General features: G+C 48.3%; 1 pseudogene across 1 annotated transcript; it reads left to right on the forward strand.

The window, feature by feature from the left end:
* The first annotated feature begins 3,548 nt into the window (after nt 1-3,548).
* Nucleotides 3,549-7,148, forward strand: LOC144330387 (B-cell CLL/lymphoma 7 protein family member C pseudogene; annotated as a pseudogene). The gene is made up of 2 exons (XR_013396512.1): nt 3,549-6,661; nt 7,049-7,148. The product of XR_013396512.1 is annotated as a B-cell CLL/lymphoma 7 protein family member C pseudogene (transcript).
* Nucleotides 7,149-11,614: the final 4,466 nt, after the last annotated feature.

Below are 11,614 nucleotides of genomic sequence, written 5' to 3' on the forward strand. Positions count from 1 at the left end.
TTTTTTGTATTTTTAGTAGAGACGGGGTTTCACTGTGTTAGCCAGGATGGTCTCCATCTCCTGACCTCGTGATCTGTCCGCCTCAGCCTCCCAAAGTGCTGGGATTACAGGCGTTATCGGGAGAACCCGCTCCCAATGTTTAACGTGGGTTCTTTACTATTTCCTAAGTGTCTCCACTGGGTTGAGAAATAAAGGGAAAGAGCACAAGAGAGAGAAATTTAAAGCTGGGTGTCCGCGGGAGACAGCACATGTCGGCAGGATCCGTGATGTTTCCCCAGCTGTAAAACCAGCAAGTTTTATTAGCGATTTTCAAAAGGGGAGGGAGTGCACAAATAGGGTGTGGGTCAGAGATCACATACTTCACAAGGTAATAAAATATCACAAAGCAAATGGAGGCAGGGCGAGATCGCAGGACCACTGGATGAGGTGAAATTAAAATTGCTAATGAAGTTTTGGGCACGCATTGTCATTGATAACATCTTATCAGGAAACAGGGTTTGAGAGCAGACAACCTCTGACCAAAATTGATTAGGCGGGAATTTTCCTCCACCTAATAAGCCTGGGAGCGCTACAGGAGACCGAGGCTTATTTCATCCCTTGGGCTTTAACCATAAAAGACGGACGCCTTAAAAGGGGCCGTCTATAAGCCTACCTTCAGGGCGCATTGTCTTTCTCAGGGATGTTCCTTGCTGAGAAGAAGAATTCAGCAATATTTCTCCTATTTGCTTTTGAAAGAGGAGAAATATAGCTCTGTTCCGTCCGGCTCACCAGCAGCCAGTTCAAAGTTACCTCTCGTGTTACCTGAACATCACTGTTATCCTGTTCTTTTTTTTTAAGATACCCAGATTTCATATTGTTCAAACATACATGCTCTACAAACGATTTGTGCAGTTGACACAATCATCACAGGGTCCTGAGGTGACATTCATCCTCCTCAGCTTACAAAGAAGAAGACAGGATTAAGAGGTTAAAGTAAAGACAGGCATAGGAAATCACAAGGATATTCATTGGGGAAGTGATAAGTGTCCATGAAATCTTCACAATTTATGTTCAGAGATTACAGTAAAGACAGGTGTAAGAAACTATAAAAGTATTAATTTGGCCTCCGTTCGGGGTCCTTGACTTCATGCAACAGGCGTGAGCCACCGTGTCTGGTCACATTATTCTTATATAAAAAACAAATACTCATCTGGGGAAAGAAATCATTAGCCATTTTCCTGTTTTTGCCAGATGCACAACAGGTGGAGGTGACTGAAAGCGAAAGTGGAAGTCATGATGGGTGATCACTGAAACTAGGCCTCATAAAATTTAGAAAATAGGCCTCATATAGAAAAAATTAACACCAAGTGGCTCTGGATAGGGTCCCACCCTGCCTCAATAAGGTCCCACCCTGATAGGGTCCCACCCTGCCAATTCCGGGAAACAACCTCATGGGGTCCCACCCTGCCAATTCCGGGGGTCCCACCCTGCCTCGAAGTTCCCGGAATCAGCAACTCCAAGAAAAAACCTCATAAGGTCCTGCTCTAACCAATTAGCATAAGACAACTTGCTCAGGCCATAGACAGACCCAATTACCACGCGCCTAAAGCTTTGTTTGAATTTCGCGCCCTAAGCTGTGTTTGAACTTGTATTTGCCTATATAAACAGCCTGTAACAAGCAGTCGGGGTCCCAGGGCCAACTTAGAACTTGGGACCCTAGCGCGCTAGTAATAAATAACTCTCTGCTGTGAATCTCGTGTCGGTGATCCTTCGCGGCGACCCCTGCCCAGGAAGGAATCGACAGTTCGGTTCCAACATTTGGTGCATTGGCCGGGAAGTGGGGTCGTCCGAGGACCCCCGACCCATCCGGCGGAGACCTATCTGGCCCGGGCCACGGACTGCTGACTGAACGGACCTACCAGGTACCTTCGTTTTGTTCTGTCTGTCTTGCCGGCTAACTCTGAACTCTGGAGAGTACTCCTTCTGAATTAAGTGGGGAAGGGGGACAGACGTGTCCCGCACCTTCCCACTTTTCGCCCTGGGGGACGCCCTGGCGGTAGTCTGGGAGAAGGCTAATGACTCGGTCAGCCTCCTCAAATCTGTAGGCAGGCCGCCCCTGCCGTCTGAATATTTTGTAATCTTGTGGCGCTACTCTCTGGCCGCGCGGCTTCTCCTTACTTGTCTGGTCTTTGTTTTTGTTACTTTTGTTTTGTCCTTGTTTGTTATACGTGGACGAAATAAGACAGACGTTGACGACTCCTTTGTCTCTGACCCTGACTCACTTCCCTGACGTTCGGGCTCGAGCCCACAACCTCTCCATAGAATTCCGTAAGGGACGATGGCGAAAATTCTGCTCGTCCAAGTGGCCTACCCTCCATGTTGGGTGGCCCCGGGACGAAACATTTAACCTCCCAATTATCTTACAGGTTAAAGCAACAGTGATGGATCCTGGGCCACACGGACACCCAGACCAGGTGGCCTACATAATTACTTGGGAGGATCTGGTCCGAAACCCTCCCTCTTGGGTGAAACCCTTCCTCCATTCCCCTTCCCCATCCCAATCTACCCTCCTTGCCTTAGAAGCCCCAAAGAATCGGAATCCGGACCCGCATAAGCCAGTCCTCCCAGATAAACCCCAGAGGGACCTCCTCCTTCTCGAACCCCTGCCTCCTCCACCTCAAAACCCCCTTCGGGGACCTCCACCTTACGCTTCACCCTTGCCGCCTGTCTTGTCCCCAGCTCTTTCCTCTACCGCCTCGACCCCTACCCTTTCTCCAACTTCTCCCTCAGCCCCTCCCTCCACCCCGTCTCCTCCTCCAGCCCCGCCCAAACTCACCCCTCGGACGCCGCCGCCGACACCTCCTCGTCTCCGCTTGCGGCGGACTGAGGACCCAGAAGGCCCTTCCACTTAGCAATCCTCCCTTTTTCCCCTCCGTACTGTCAGTCACACAGTCCAGTACTGGCCCTTCTCTGCCTCTGACCTCTATAACTGGAAGACCCATAACCCTTCCTTTTCCCAAGACTCTCAGGCCCTAACCTCGTTAATAGAATCCATTCTCCTCACCCACCAGCCCACCTAGGATAATTGCCAGCAACTCCTGCAGGTCCTCTTAACCACTGAAAAAGGCAGCAAGTCCTCTTGGAGGCCCGGAAAAATGTGCCAGGACCAGGAGGCCTCCCAACCCAACTTCCCAATAAAATAGACGAGGGATTTCCCCTCACCCGCCCGGACTAGGACTATGAAACGGCACCAGGTAGGGAGAGTCTCCAAATCTATCGCCAGGCTCTGTTGGCGGGTCTCAAAGGGGCAGGAAAACGCCCCACAAATTTGGCCAAGATAAGAAAGAAACCCCTAAGGAAAGGGAAGCCAGGTTAGCGAAGGAACAGATAGAGCGAGAGGATCGTAAAAACCGAGTAAAGGATAAGCATTTAACAAAAATCCTGGCAGCAGTTGTGAGAAAGAAAGGACCAGGGAGAGAGGGAAAGAAGCGGAGACGGCCAAAAGTAGAAAAAGACCAGTGTGCCTACTGCAAAGAACAGGGGACTCGCGGAGGCGTTAAGGACAAAAGAGGGCGCGGCCAACTCCCGGAGGAACGGCAGGCCGAGAGCGCGGCGCCCGGGCCTGGCGCCAAGCCTGAGCCCGCCAGACGGGAGGCGGCCCCGCCGCGGGCTCGGCTCCGGCCCCAACCACGCCAGCATGGCCGGCCGGACCGTACGGGCCGAAACCCGGAGCCGGGCCGAAGATAACATCAAGAAGGTAATGGCGACCATCAAGAAGGTCCAAAAATGGAAGAAGCAATGAGTGACTGTAGGCGACACTTCCCTTCGTATCTTCAAGTAAGTGCCAGTGGTGGACCCCCAGGAGGAGGAACGAAGGCGGGCAGGTGGCGGGGCAAAGAGATCCCGTGGCCGGGAACGTCGGGGCAGGGGCGCCAGTCCCCGAGGGGGTGGCCCTCTCATCCTGCTGGATCTCAATGATGAGAACAGCAACCAGAGTTTCCATTCGGAAAGTTCCCTGCAAAAAGGCACAGAGCCCAGTCCTGAGGGCAGCCCCCAGCCCAGCCGCCCTGTGTCACCTGCCGGACCCCCAGAAGGGGTCCCTAAAGAGGCTCAGCCCCCACGGCTAGGCCAAGAAAAAAAATCCCGGGGGCATAACTGCTGGCAGCACTGACGAACCCCCAATGCTGACCAAGGAGGCCCTGGCAATGATCCAGCAGATGCATGCCTGGACACACTTAAATAATTGAAAGCTAAAATTACTGATTAAAAAAACTGACTTTCTAATCCCAAAGACAAGTACCCTCGTAGAACAAGTGACATCTGCCTGTAAGGTCTGTCAGCAGGTAAACGCTGGGGCTACCCGAGTGCCAGAAAGGAAACGAACTCGTGATAACCGCCCAGGAGTCTATTGGGAAATAGACTTCACTGAAGTAAAACCTCACTATGCTGGATATAAGTACTTACTGGTATTTGTAGATACCTTTTCAGGATGGGTAGAAGCCTACCCCACCCGGCAAGAAACGGCACACATAGTAGCCAAGAAAATTTTGAAAGAAATCTTTCCTAGATTCGGACTTCCCAAGGTAATTGGGTCAGATAATGGGCCGGCCTTCGTTTCTCAGGTAAGTCAGGGGCTCGCCAGGATATTGGGGATTAATTGGAAATTACATTGTGCCTATAGACCCCAGAGCTCAGGACAAGTAAAAAAAATAAATAAAACAATAAAAGAGACCCTTATTAAATTGACCTTAGAGACTGGTTTAAAAGATTGGAGACGCCTCCTATCCTTAGCTCTGTTAAGGGCCCGGAATACACCTAACCGTTTTGGGCTCACTCCATATGAAATCCTCTACGGAGGACCTCCCCCTTTGTCAACCTTGCTTAATTCCTTCTCCCCCTCCGATCCTAAGACTGACCTACAGGCCCGGCTAAAAGGACTCCAAGCAGTACAGGCCCAAATCTGGGCCCCCTTGGCAGAACTGTACCAACCCAGACATCCACAGACCAGTCACCCCTTCCAGCCATAAAGGTTGACGGAATCTCCACTTAGATCCACGTATCCCACGCCAAGGCTGCTCCAGAGACGTCCGGATCAACACCACTTAAGACGTGAAAACTCCAACGCTCCGCGGACCCGCTCAAGATAAGACTCTCTCGTATCTAACTCCTTACTTATTGTTTACCCTTCTTCCCTGCGCCGTCTCTAGTGTAGTTTTTGACGCTAACCCCCACCGGCCATTTAGCCTGACCTGACAGAGAATTAATTTTAATAATCAAGAGGTCTTAAATAAGACCTCCGAAAATGCTCCTATAAAGACTTGGTTTCCAGACCTCTATTTCAACCTAAAAAATAACAGATAGATAACAACAAAATTAATATAAAGTCTCTATTTATACCAGCACAACCCGCCTAAAATTCCCCTCCAAATCAGACTATTAGTCAATCCAGACACTGCCCCTGTTGCAATAAGGCCAGACCAGGTTTTATTAGAAGCTAAGAAGCCCCCGGTTTCCATATCGGAGAAGCCCCAACTAAAAACTCCTCAAAGCACTTCCCCGCCCTTAATCTCCCTCACCCTCGCCGACATGTTAAAAATTAAGGTAGCGGCTAGAGTTAAGACCAGGACAGCAGCCCTAGTGCATAGTAACCATCATCTGCAACAACTTAAAATAGCCATAGATAAAAACCTTAAAGCCATAGAACAATCTATCACAAAACTTGAAAAGTCCTTGACTTCTCTGTCTGAAATTATATTACAAAACCGACAAGGACTAGAAATTGTCTTTCTAAAAAAGGGCGGGCTCTGTGCAGCCCTAAAAGAGCAATGTTGTTTTTATGCAGATCATTCAAAAATAGTTAAAGATTCTATGGCAAAACTAAAAGAGAAAAAATCTCAACAAAGTTAGTTTAAAAATTAGTACAACCAATCCCCTTGGCTTAGCACCCTAATCTCCACCATCTTAAGACCCCTCATCCTGCTCACGCTCATCCTGACTTTCAGGCCATGCATACTCAACCACTTACTCACCCTTATTAAAAATAGATTACATGCTATGGTTCTGACCCAACTATACCAGACCCTCAGGACTAAAAAAAGAGGCTCAAGATTGAGCCTCTGACACAAAAAGAGGAGGGAATGAAACTAGGCCTCATAAAATTTAGAAAATAGGCCTCATATAGAAAAAATTAACACCAAGTGGCTCTGGATAGGGTCCCACCCTGCCTCAATAAGGTCCCACCCTGATAGGGTCCCACCCTGCCAATTCCGGGAAACAACCTCATGGGGTCCCACCCTGCCAATTCCGGGGGTCCCACCCTGCCTCGAAGTTCCCGGAATCAGCAACTCCAAGAAAAAACCTCATAAGGTCCTGCTCTAACCAATTAGCATAAGACAACTTGCTCAGGCCATAGACAGACCCAATTACCACGCGCCTAAAGCTTTGTTTGAATTTCGCGCCCTAAGCTGTGTTTGAACTTGTATTTGCCTATATAAACAGCCTGTAACAAGCAGTCGGGGTCCCAGGGCCAACTTAGAACTTGGGACCCTAGCGCGCTAGTAATAAATAACTCTCTGCTGTGAATCTCGTGTCGGTGATCCTTCGCGGCGACCCCTGCCCAGGAAGGAATCGACAGTTCGGTTCCAACAATCACTAGTGCTGTCCGGTGAAATCAATCACAAAGGTAATTTTCCACTTTTACTGAATAAGCGTGCTATTCTACAATAAACTCCCTAACAAATGTAGCTTTTCAAGGTCCTTAGGACTGTTACCTTTCAATATTACTGGGAAGTTCTTTGCTCTTCTTAGCAGACTGCAAAACTCAACTCTGTGATGACAAGATACGGAATAAATGCATATTAACTGAAATTCTAGGCTCACACCTATGTGAGCTTTTCTGTCTCTAACAAGATGTCAGGGCCGGTTCAGGGAGTTCATCTCCAGCCACCTGTGCTAATCATTGCCCATCCTTTCCAAGTATCTAATGACACTCCCAACCGAGGTCTCTATAATTTCCAGCCAAAAATGAGTTACAACATATGGAACACCTAATTTTCTGTTTCCATTCTAGTTATTTTATTCTTATGAGCTTGTGGGCTCCATCTACCCAGCCTCTGGGCAAATGCTCATCTGACTTCCATAGACACACAGCAAGCAGACAGCTACACAAAGAAGAGGGAGAATATTTACCAGCCATGGAACATCTGCTGTGTGCTTATATCTCATATGCATTGTCTCTAATTATCAAAAGAAGGTATTATTATTATTATTATTCCCCATTCACTGACGACAAACTGAAGATCAGGTTGGTTAAATATTTGTCCAACATTAACTTAGCATTTGGGCATCATAGTTGGATTAAAACTCGGGCCTGCTCATCTCCAAAAACACCCTAAGCCTTACCACACTCATGGGACATGGTTGCAGCTGCAGATTCTGAAAGGAAAATTAAAACTTGGGAACCCAATTCACTATGCCAAAAAGGCAAAAAAAAAAAAAAAAGCTGAAAGCTGAGTCATGCAAGAAGCTGCCTTTCCTTTTGCACCTAAGTAGATCGCTACAAATAAAAGGTTAAATAGCTCCACAGGTAGCTACTCTATGTTCACCTTATCTTACGTAAACTGCTGATTTGCTGAGCCTGAGACAAATACATAATTGACTATCCCCTACCTGCTCCTTTTCCTTTGTAACATGGGGATTCAGTCATGTGACCATATCCTGCCTTTCTCCCCTCCAGCCTGCTTTTCCATTTTAAATATCAAAGCCCTCAAAATCATCTTTGGAGAAAGGCACAGACTAGAGACTGTTGCTGTAATTTCGTGGTTTTTTTTTTTTTTTTTTTTTTTTTTTTTTTTTTACACTTCCAGGCATGTCCTTAACCTTGGCACAACAAATCTCTAAATCGATTGAGACCTGTCTCAGATACTTTTTGGTTTACAAGATGGAGGCTGAAATTAAAGAGAAAGATCCTCACTCAATTCACAGAGGAGCAGAGTGGGAAAAGGACTTAGTGAGATTGCCCTGAACACAGGAGAAAACCGAAGCACAGAGAGTGGATGGCCAAGTCCAAGGTCACACAGCCAAGTCCATCCGAGCAGCACAGGATCCAGGTTTCCTGCCCCAGTGCTCTTTTTGCAGCCGGTTCCACCTGTTTTCATACTATCTCGGTTCACCTTCCAGCTACACGCCTGCAATCAGAAACAGGAAGTCTGAGAGTGTGTGTGGAGCCAAAGAGGGGACAGCAGTGGTGTGGTCAGTTTCATGCCTTGTGATTATTTATTTTCTCTCTTTCTTTTTGGACTTTAATCTTAAGTGGACAGCAATTTGAAATAATACCAGCACCTTGTTGGATTGTGCTGTTTGGGGGGGTGACACAGAGTGTTTTAAAAGGCAGAGCAGGTTAAGAACTTTTCATAAAGAATCAATTGAGAAAAAAATAAAATAGAAACAAAATGTCGGCTGGGCGCGGTGGCTCAAGCCTGTAATCCCAGCACTTTGGGAGGCCGAGGCGGGCAGATCACAAGGTCAGGAGATCGAGACCACAGTGAAACCCCGTCTCTACTAAAAATACAAAAAATTAGCCGGGCGCGGTGGCGGGCGCCTGTAGTCCCAGCTACTCGGGAGGCTGAGGCAGGAGAATGGCGTGAACCCGGGAGGCGGAGCTTGCAGTGAGCCGAGATCGCGCCACTGCACTCCAGCCTGGGCAACAGTGTGAGACTCTGTCTCAAAAAAAAAAAAAAAAAAAAAAGAAACAAAATGTCCCACACTTGGGCTGAGCACCAAACAATGTTTTTTTTTTTTTTTTTGAGACTGAGTCTTACTCTGTCACTCAGGCTAGAGTGCAGTGGCACGATCTCGGCTCACTGCAGCCTTCGCCTCCTGGGTTCAAGTGATTCTTCTGCCTCAGCCTCCCAAGTAGCTGGGATTACAGGTACACACCACCACACCAGGCTAATTTTTGTATTTTTAGTAGAGACGGGGTTTCACCATGTTGGACAGGCTGGTCTTGAACTCCTGACCAAGCGATCCACCTGCTTCAGCCACCCATAGTGTGGGGATTACAGGCATGAGTCATGGCACCTGGCCTCAAACAAGCTTTTTAATTGCATTCAGAAGTGCACCAACTAGGCACAGACCTCTGGCATGGGGACAGAATGGGAGGTTCTTGGTGTCTGACCTGGTCTTGCAGAAATCAGGGAGTTGCAGGGACCAGGCAGCCGCTGTGCATCGGATAGGAGTTTCAGCAGCAGGCAAAAGACAGCCCGCCAGTGTAGCTGAAATAAGAAGCACTTATTTTTGCCGGGCGCGGTGGCTCAAGCCTGTAATCCCAGCACTTTGGGAGGCCGAGACGGGTGGATCACGAGGTCAGGAGATCGAGACCATCCTGGCTAACATTATCCTGAGGCAGGAGAATGGCGTGAACCCGGGAGGCAGAGCTTGCAGTGAGCCGAGATCGCGCCACTTTACTCTAGCCTGGGTGACAGAGCAAGACTCCGTCTCAAAAAAAAAAAAAAAAAAAAAAAAAAAAAAAAAAAAAACCCACAATAAAAAAGAGAAAAAAGAAAACAGATTCTGTCCTGCTCAATAAAGCCCCCACTGGGCCTCCCATCCTGGACTGTGGACAAAGCATATTTTTTTCCTATGAGGTCTTTACAAGTGGGTTCATGTCACTGCACATAGGTTCTTATCTGGGGTTGGTAGATTCAACTCAATTCCACAGGTTTACTGGGTGTTGCCTCCCATGCTTGGGGCCAGGAGGATGCAGGGATATGGGGTTGCCACCATACCCACTCTTCTTATGATCACAGCACGTCATTGCACCCCGTTGGGGCCTGGTACCCTGCTCTGGCACTTTGCCTCTATCATCTCCTTTAACCTCTGAGCTCTGTGAGGAAGGCATTACTACTATCCCTAGAATACAGACAGGAAAATTGAGTTGGATCGAGGCTCAGAGAGGTTAAGTCACTTACCCAAGGTCACAAAGCTAGAGAGTGGCAGGCCAGCATCCAAGGCCAGAAACACGAGCTCCCTCTGATCCAAATGGTGACTATATTTGATCAGTGCTGAGAGAACTCTCCAAAAGATCTTTATCAACTGTCATCTCTTCATTGCCCAGGCCCAGATGGGGAGCCACTTGGCTGAGGTCCCACTGAGATTTAGGGGCAGGACCCCTGATGTGAGGTGGAATGCCTGGTTATGCTGTTCCACCCTCCACCAGTCACTCCTGACTGGGTATGGACACTTAGTGTGCCCCATCCTGTGTGCAACGCAGTGTGGGAAGGGGATCAAGGACCTTGGCTAATCCCAGGCATTTCCCCAGAATGTCCCAGGTGTGGACTCCTTGAGAGGTACTGGGAGGCAGGCTGGTGTCCCACAGGCCTTGGTTCCATCCCAGCTGTGCTGTGCTAAGCTGAAACTCTTTGGGCAGCTTGTTTCACCTCCTGAGCCTTCTTTTTCTGAACTGTTAAATGGGATGGTTCGACCTCTGCTTGGGTTTTGGTGAAGATTAAATGAGATACTAGCTGTAAACCATTTCATCCAGGGTCTGGTATAGAGGAAGCACGCACGTGATAAATGAAAGCTCTATTGAGTATGATGATTGATCTCCCCGGGTGTCGTTGGGATCTCACGGCAGGAACAGTGCCTCACTCATAACTGATGCCCAGTACATATCGGGTGGATGCAATGTCCAATGAGACAGGTATTCATGTTCAGTTTTACAGAGAAGGAGACAGGGGCCAGAAAAGGAAGGAAGTGCCCAGGTCAGCCAGCTAGTAAGAGGCAGAGTTGAAATTTGAACCGGGTTCTGGCTGGCTGCAGCTCCACTGCTCCACTACTGCACGGTCTGAGAGCCACAGGCACCTTGTATTGTAGTCAGGCAGGCAGGGAGCTGGCTTCTTGCTGTCCTGCTGGATCCTGCCCTGGTGTGGCCCTCCCTGGTACCAGGGGTGGGGCTGGAGGGCAGGGCACAGAGAGAGATCTCCTGGGAAATGTACCATCTGCACAAAGGGCATCTGCTGGGCACTCAGCTGAAAACTGTCTGCAAACATCACTTCCTGCCTGCTTCCCTGGGGGCCCGAAGCTCAGGAGGGGGTGATGGCCCATGTCTGCACGTGGTGAGGCCCCTGCTGGGTATTGTACCACACCTTCATTGTGCTCAGGGTGGCCAGTGGAGGCCCTTCCCAGACTTGAGCTCTGGTCACAAGCCCAACCCCCTCCTTGCTCCTGTCTGGGCTCACCTGGAATCTCTTGCCCCACTCTATGGCCAGAGACCCCTTTGGAAGCCGAGGTCACCCCTACTACTCATGCCCCTCATTTGGAAATTTTCATAATCTACCTCTTGTTAATGATTTCATCCCATCTATAATGCTTTTCTATTTCTCGGAATTTTTCCTGATAGGCTATAACTGCTGCAAAGATAGAGAATTGCAATGATGAATATGCATTTCTGTATTTCCAAAAAGTTACCAGAATATCAAACTCATGATTTTGTCTATAGTTTTGATTAGATTCAAGCTATTTTTATATCATAAAACAACTTAAAATTTTTTATTTTTAGTTTTTGTGGGTGCAGAGTGACGTGTTTATGGGGTACCTGAGATGTTAGAATGAAGCTATTAAATGTGAGTGTGAAAGT

The sequence above is a fragment of the Macaca mulatta genome, chromosome 7 (assembly GCF_049350105.2).
Source record: "Macaca mulatta isolate MMU2019108-1 chromosome 7, T2T-MMU8v2.0, whole genome shotgun sequence".
NCBI classification, from domain to species: Eukaryota; Metazoa; Chordata; class Mammalia; order Primates; family Cercopithecidae; genus Macaca; species Macaca mulatta.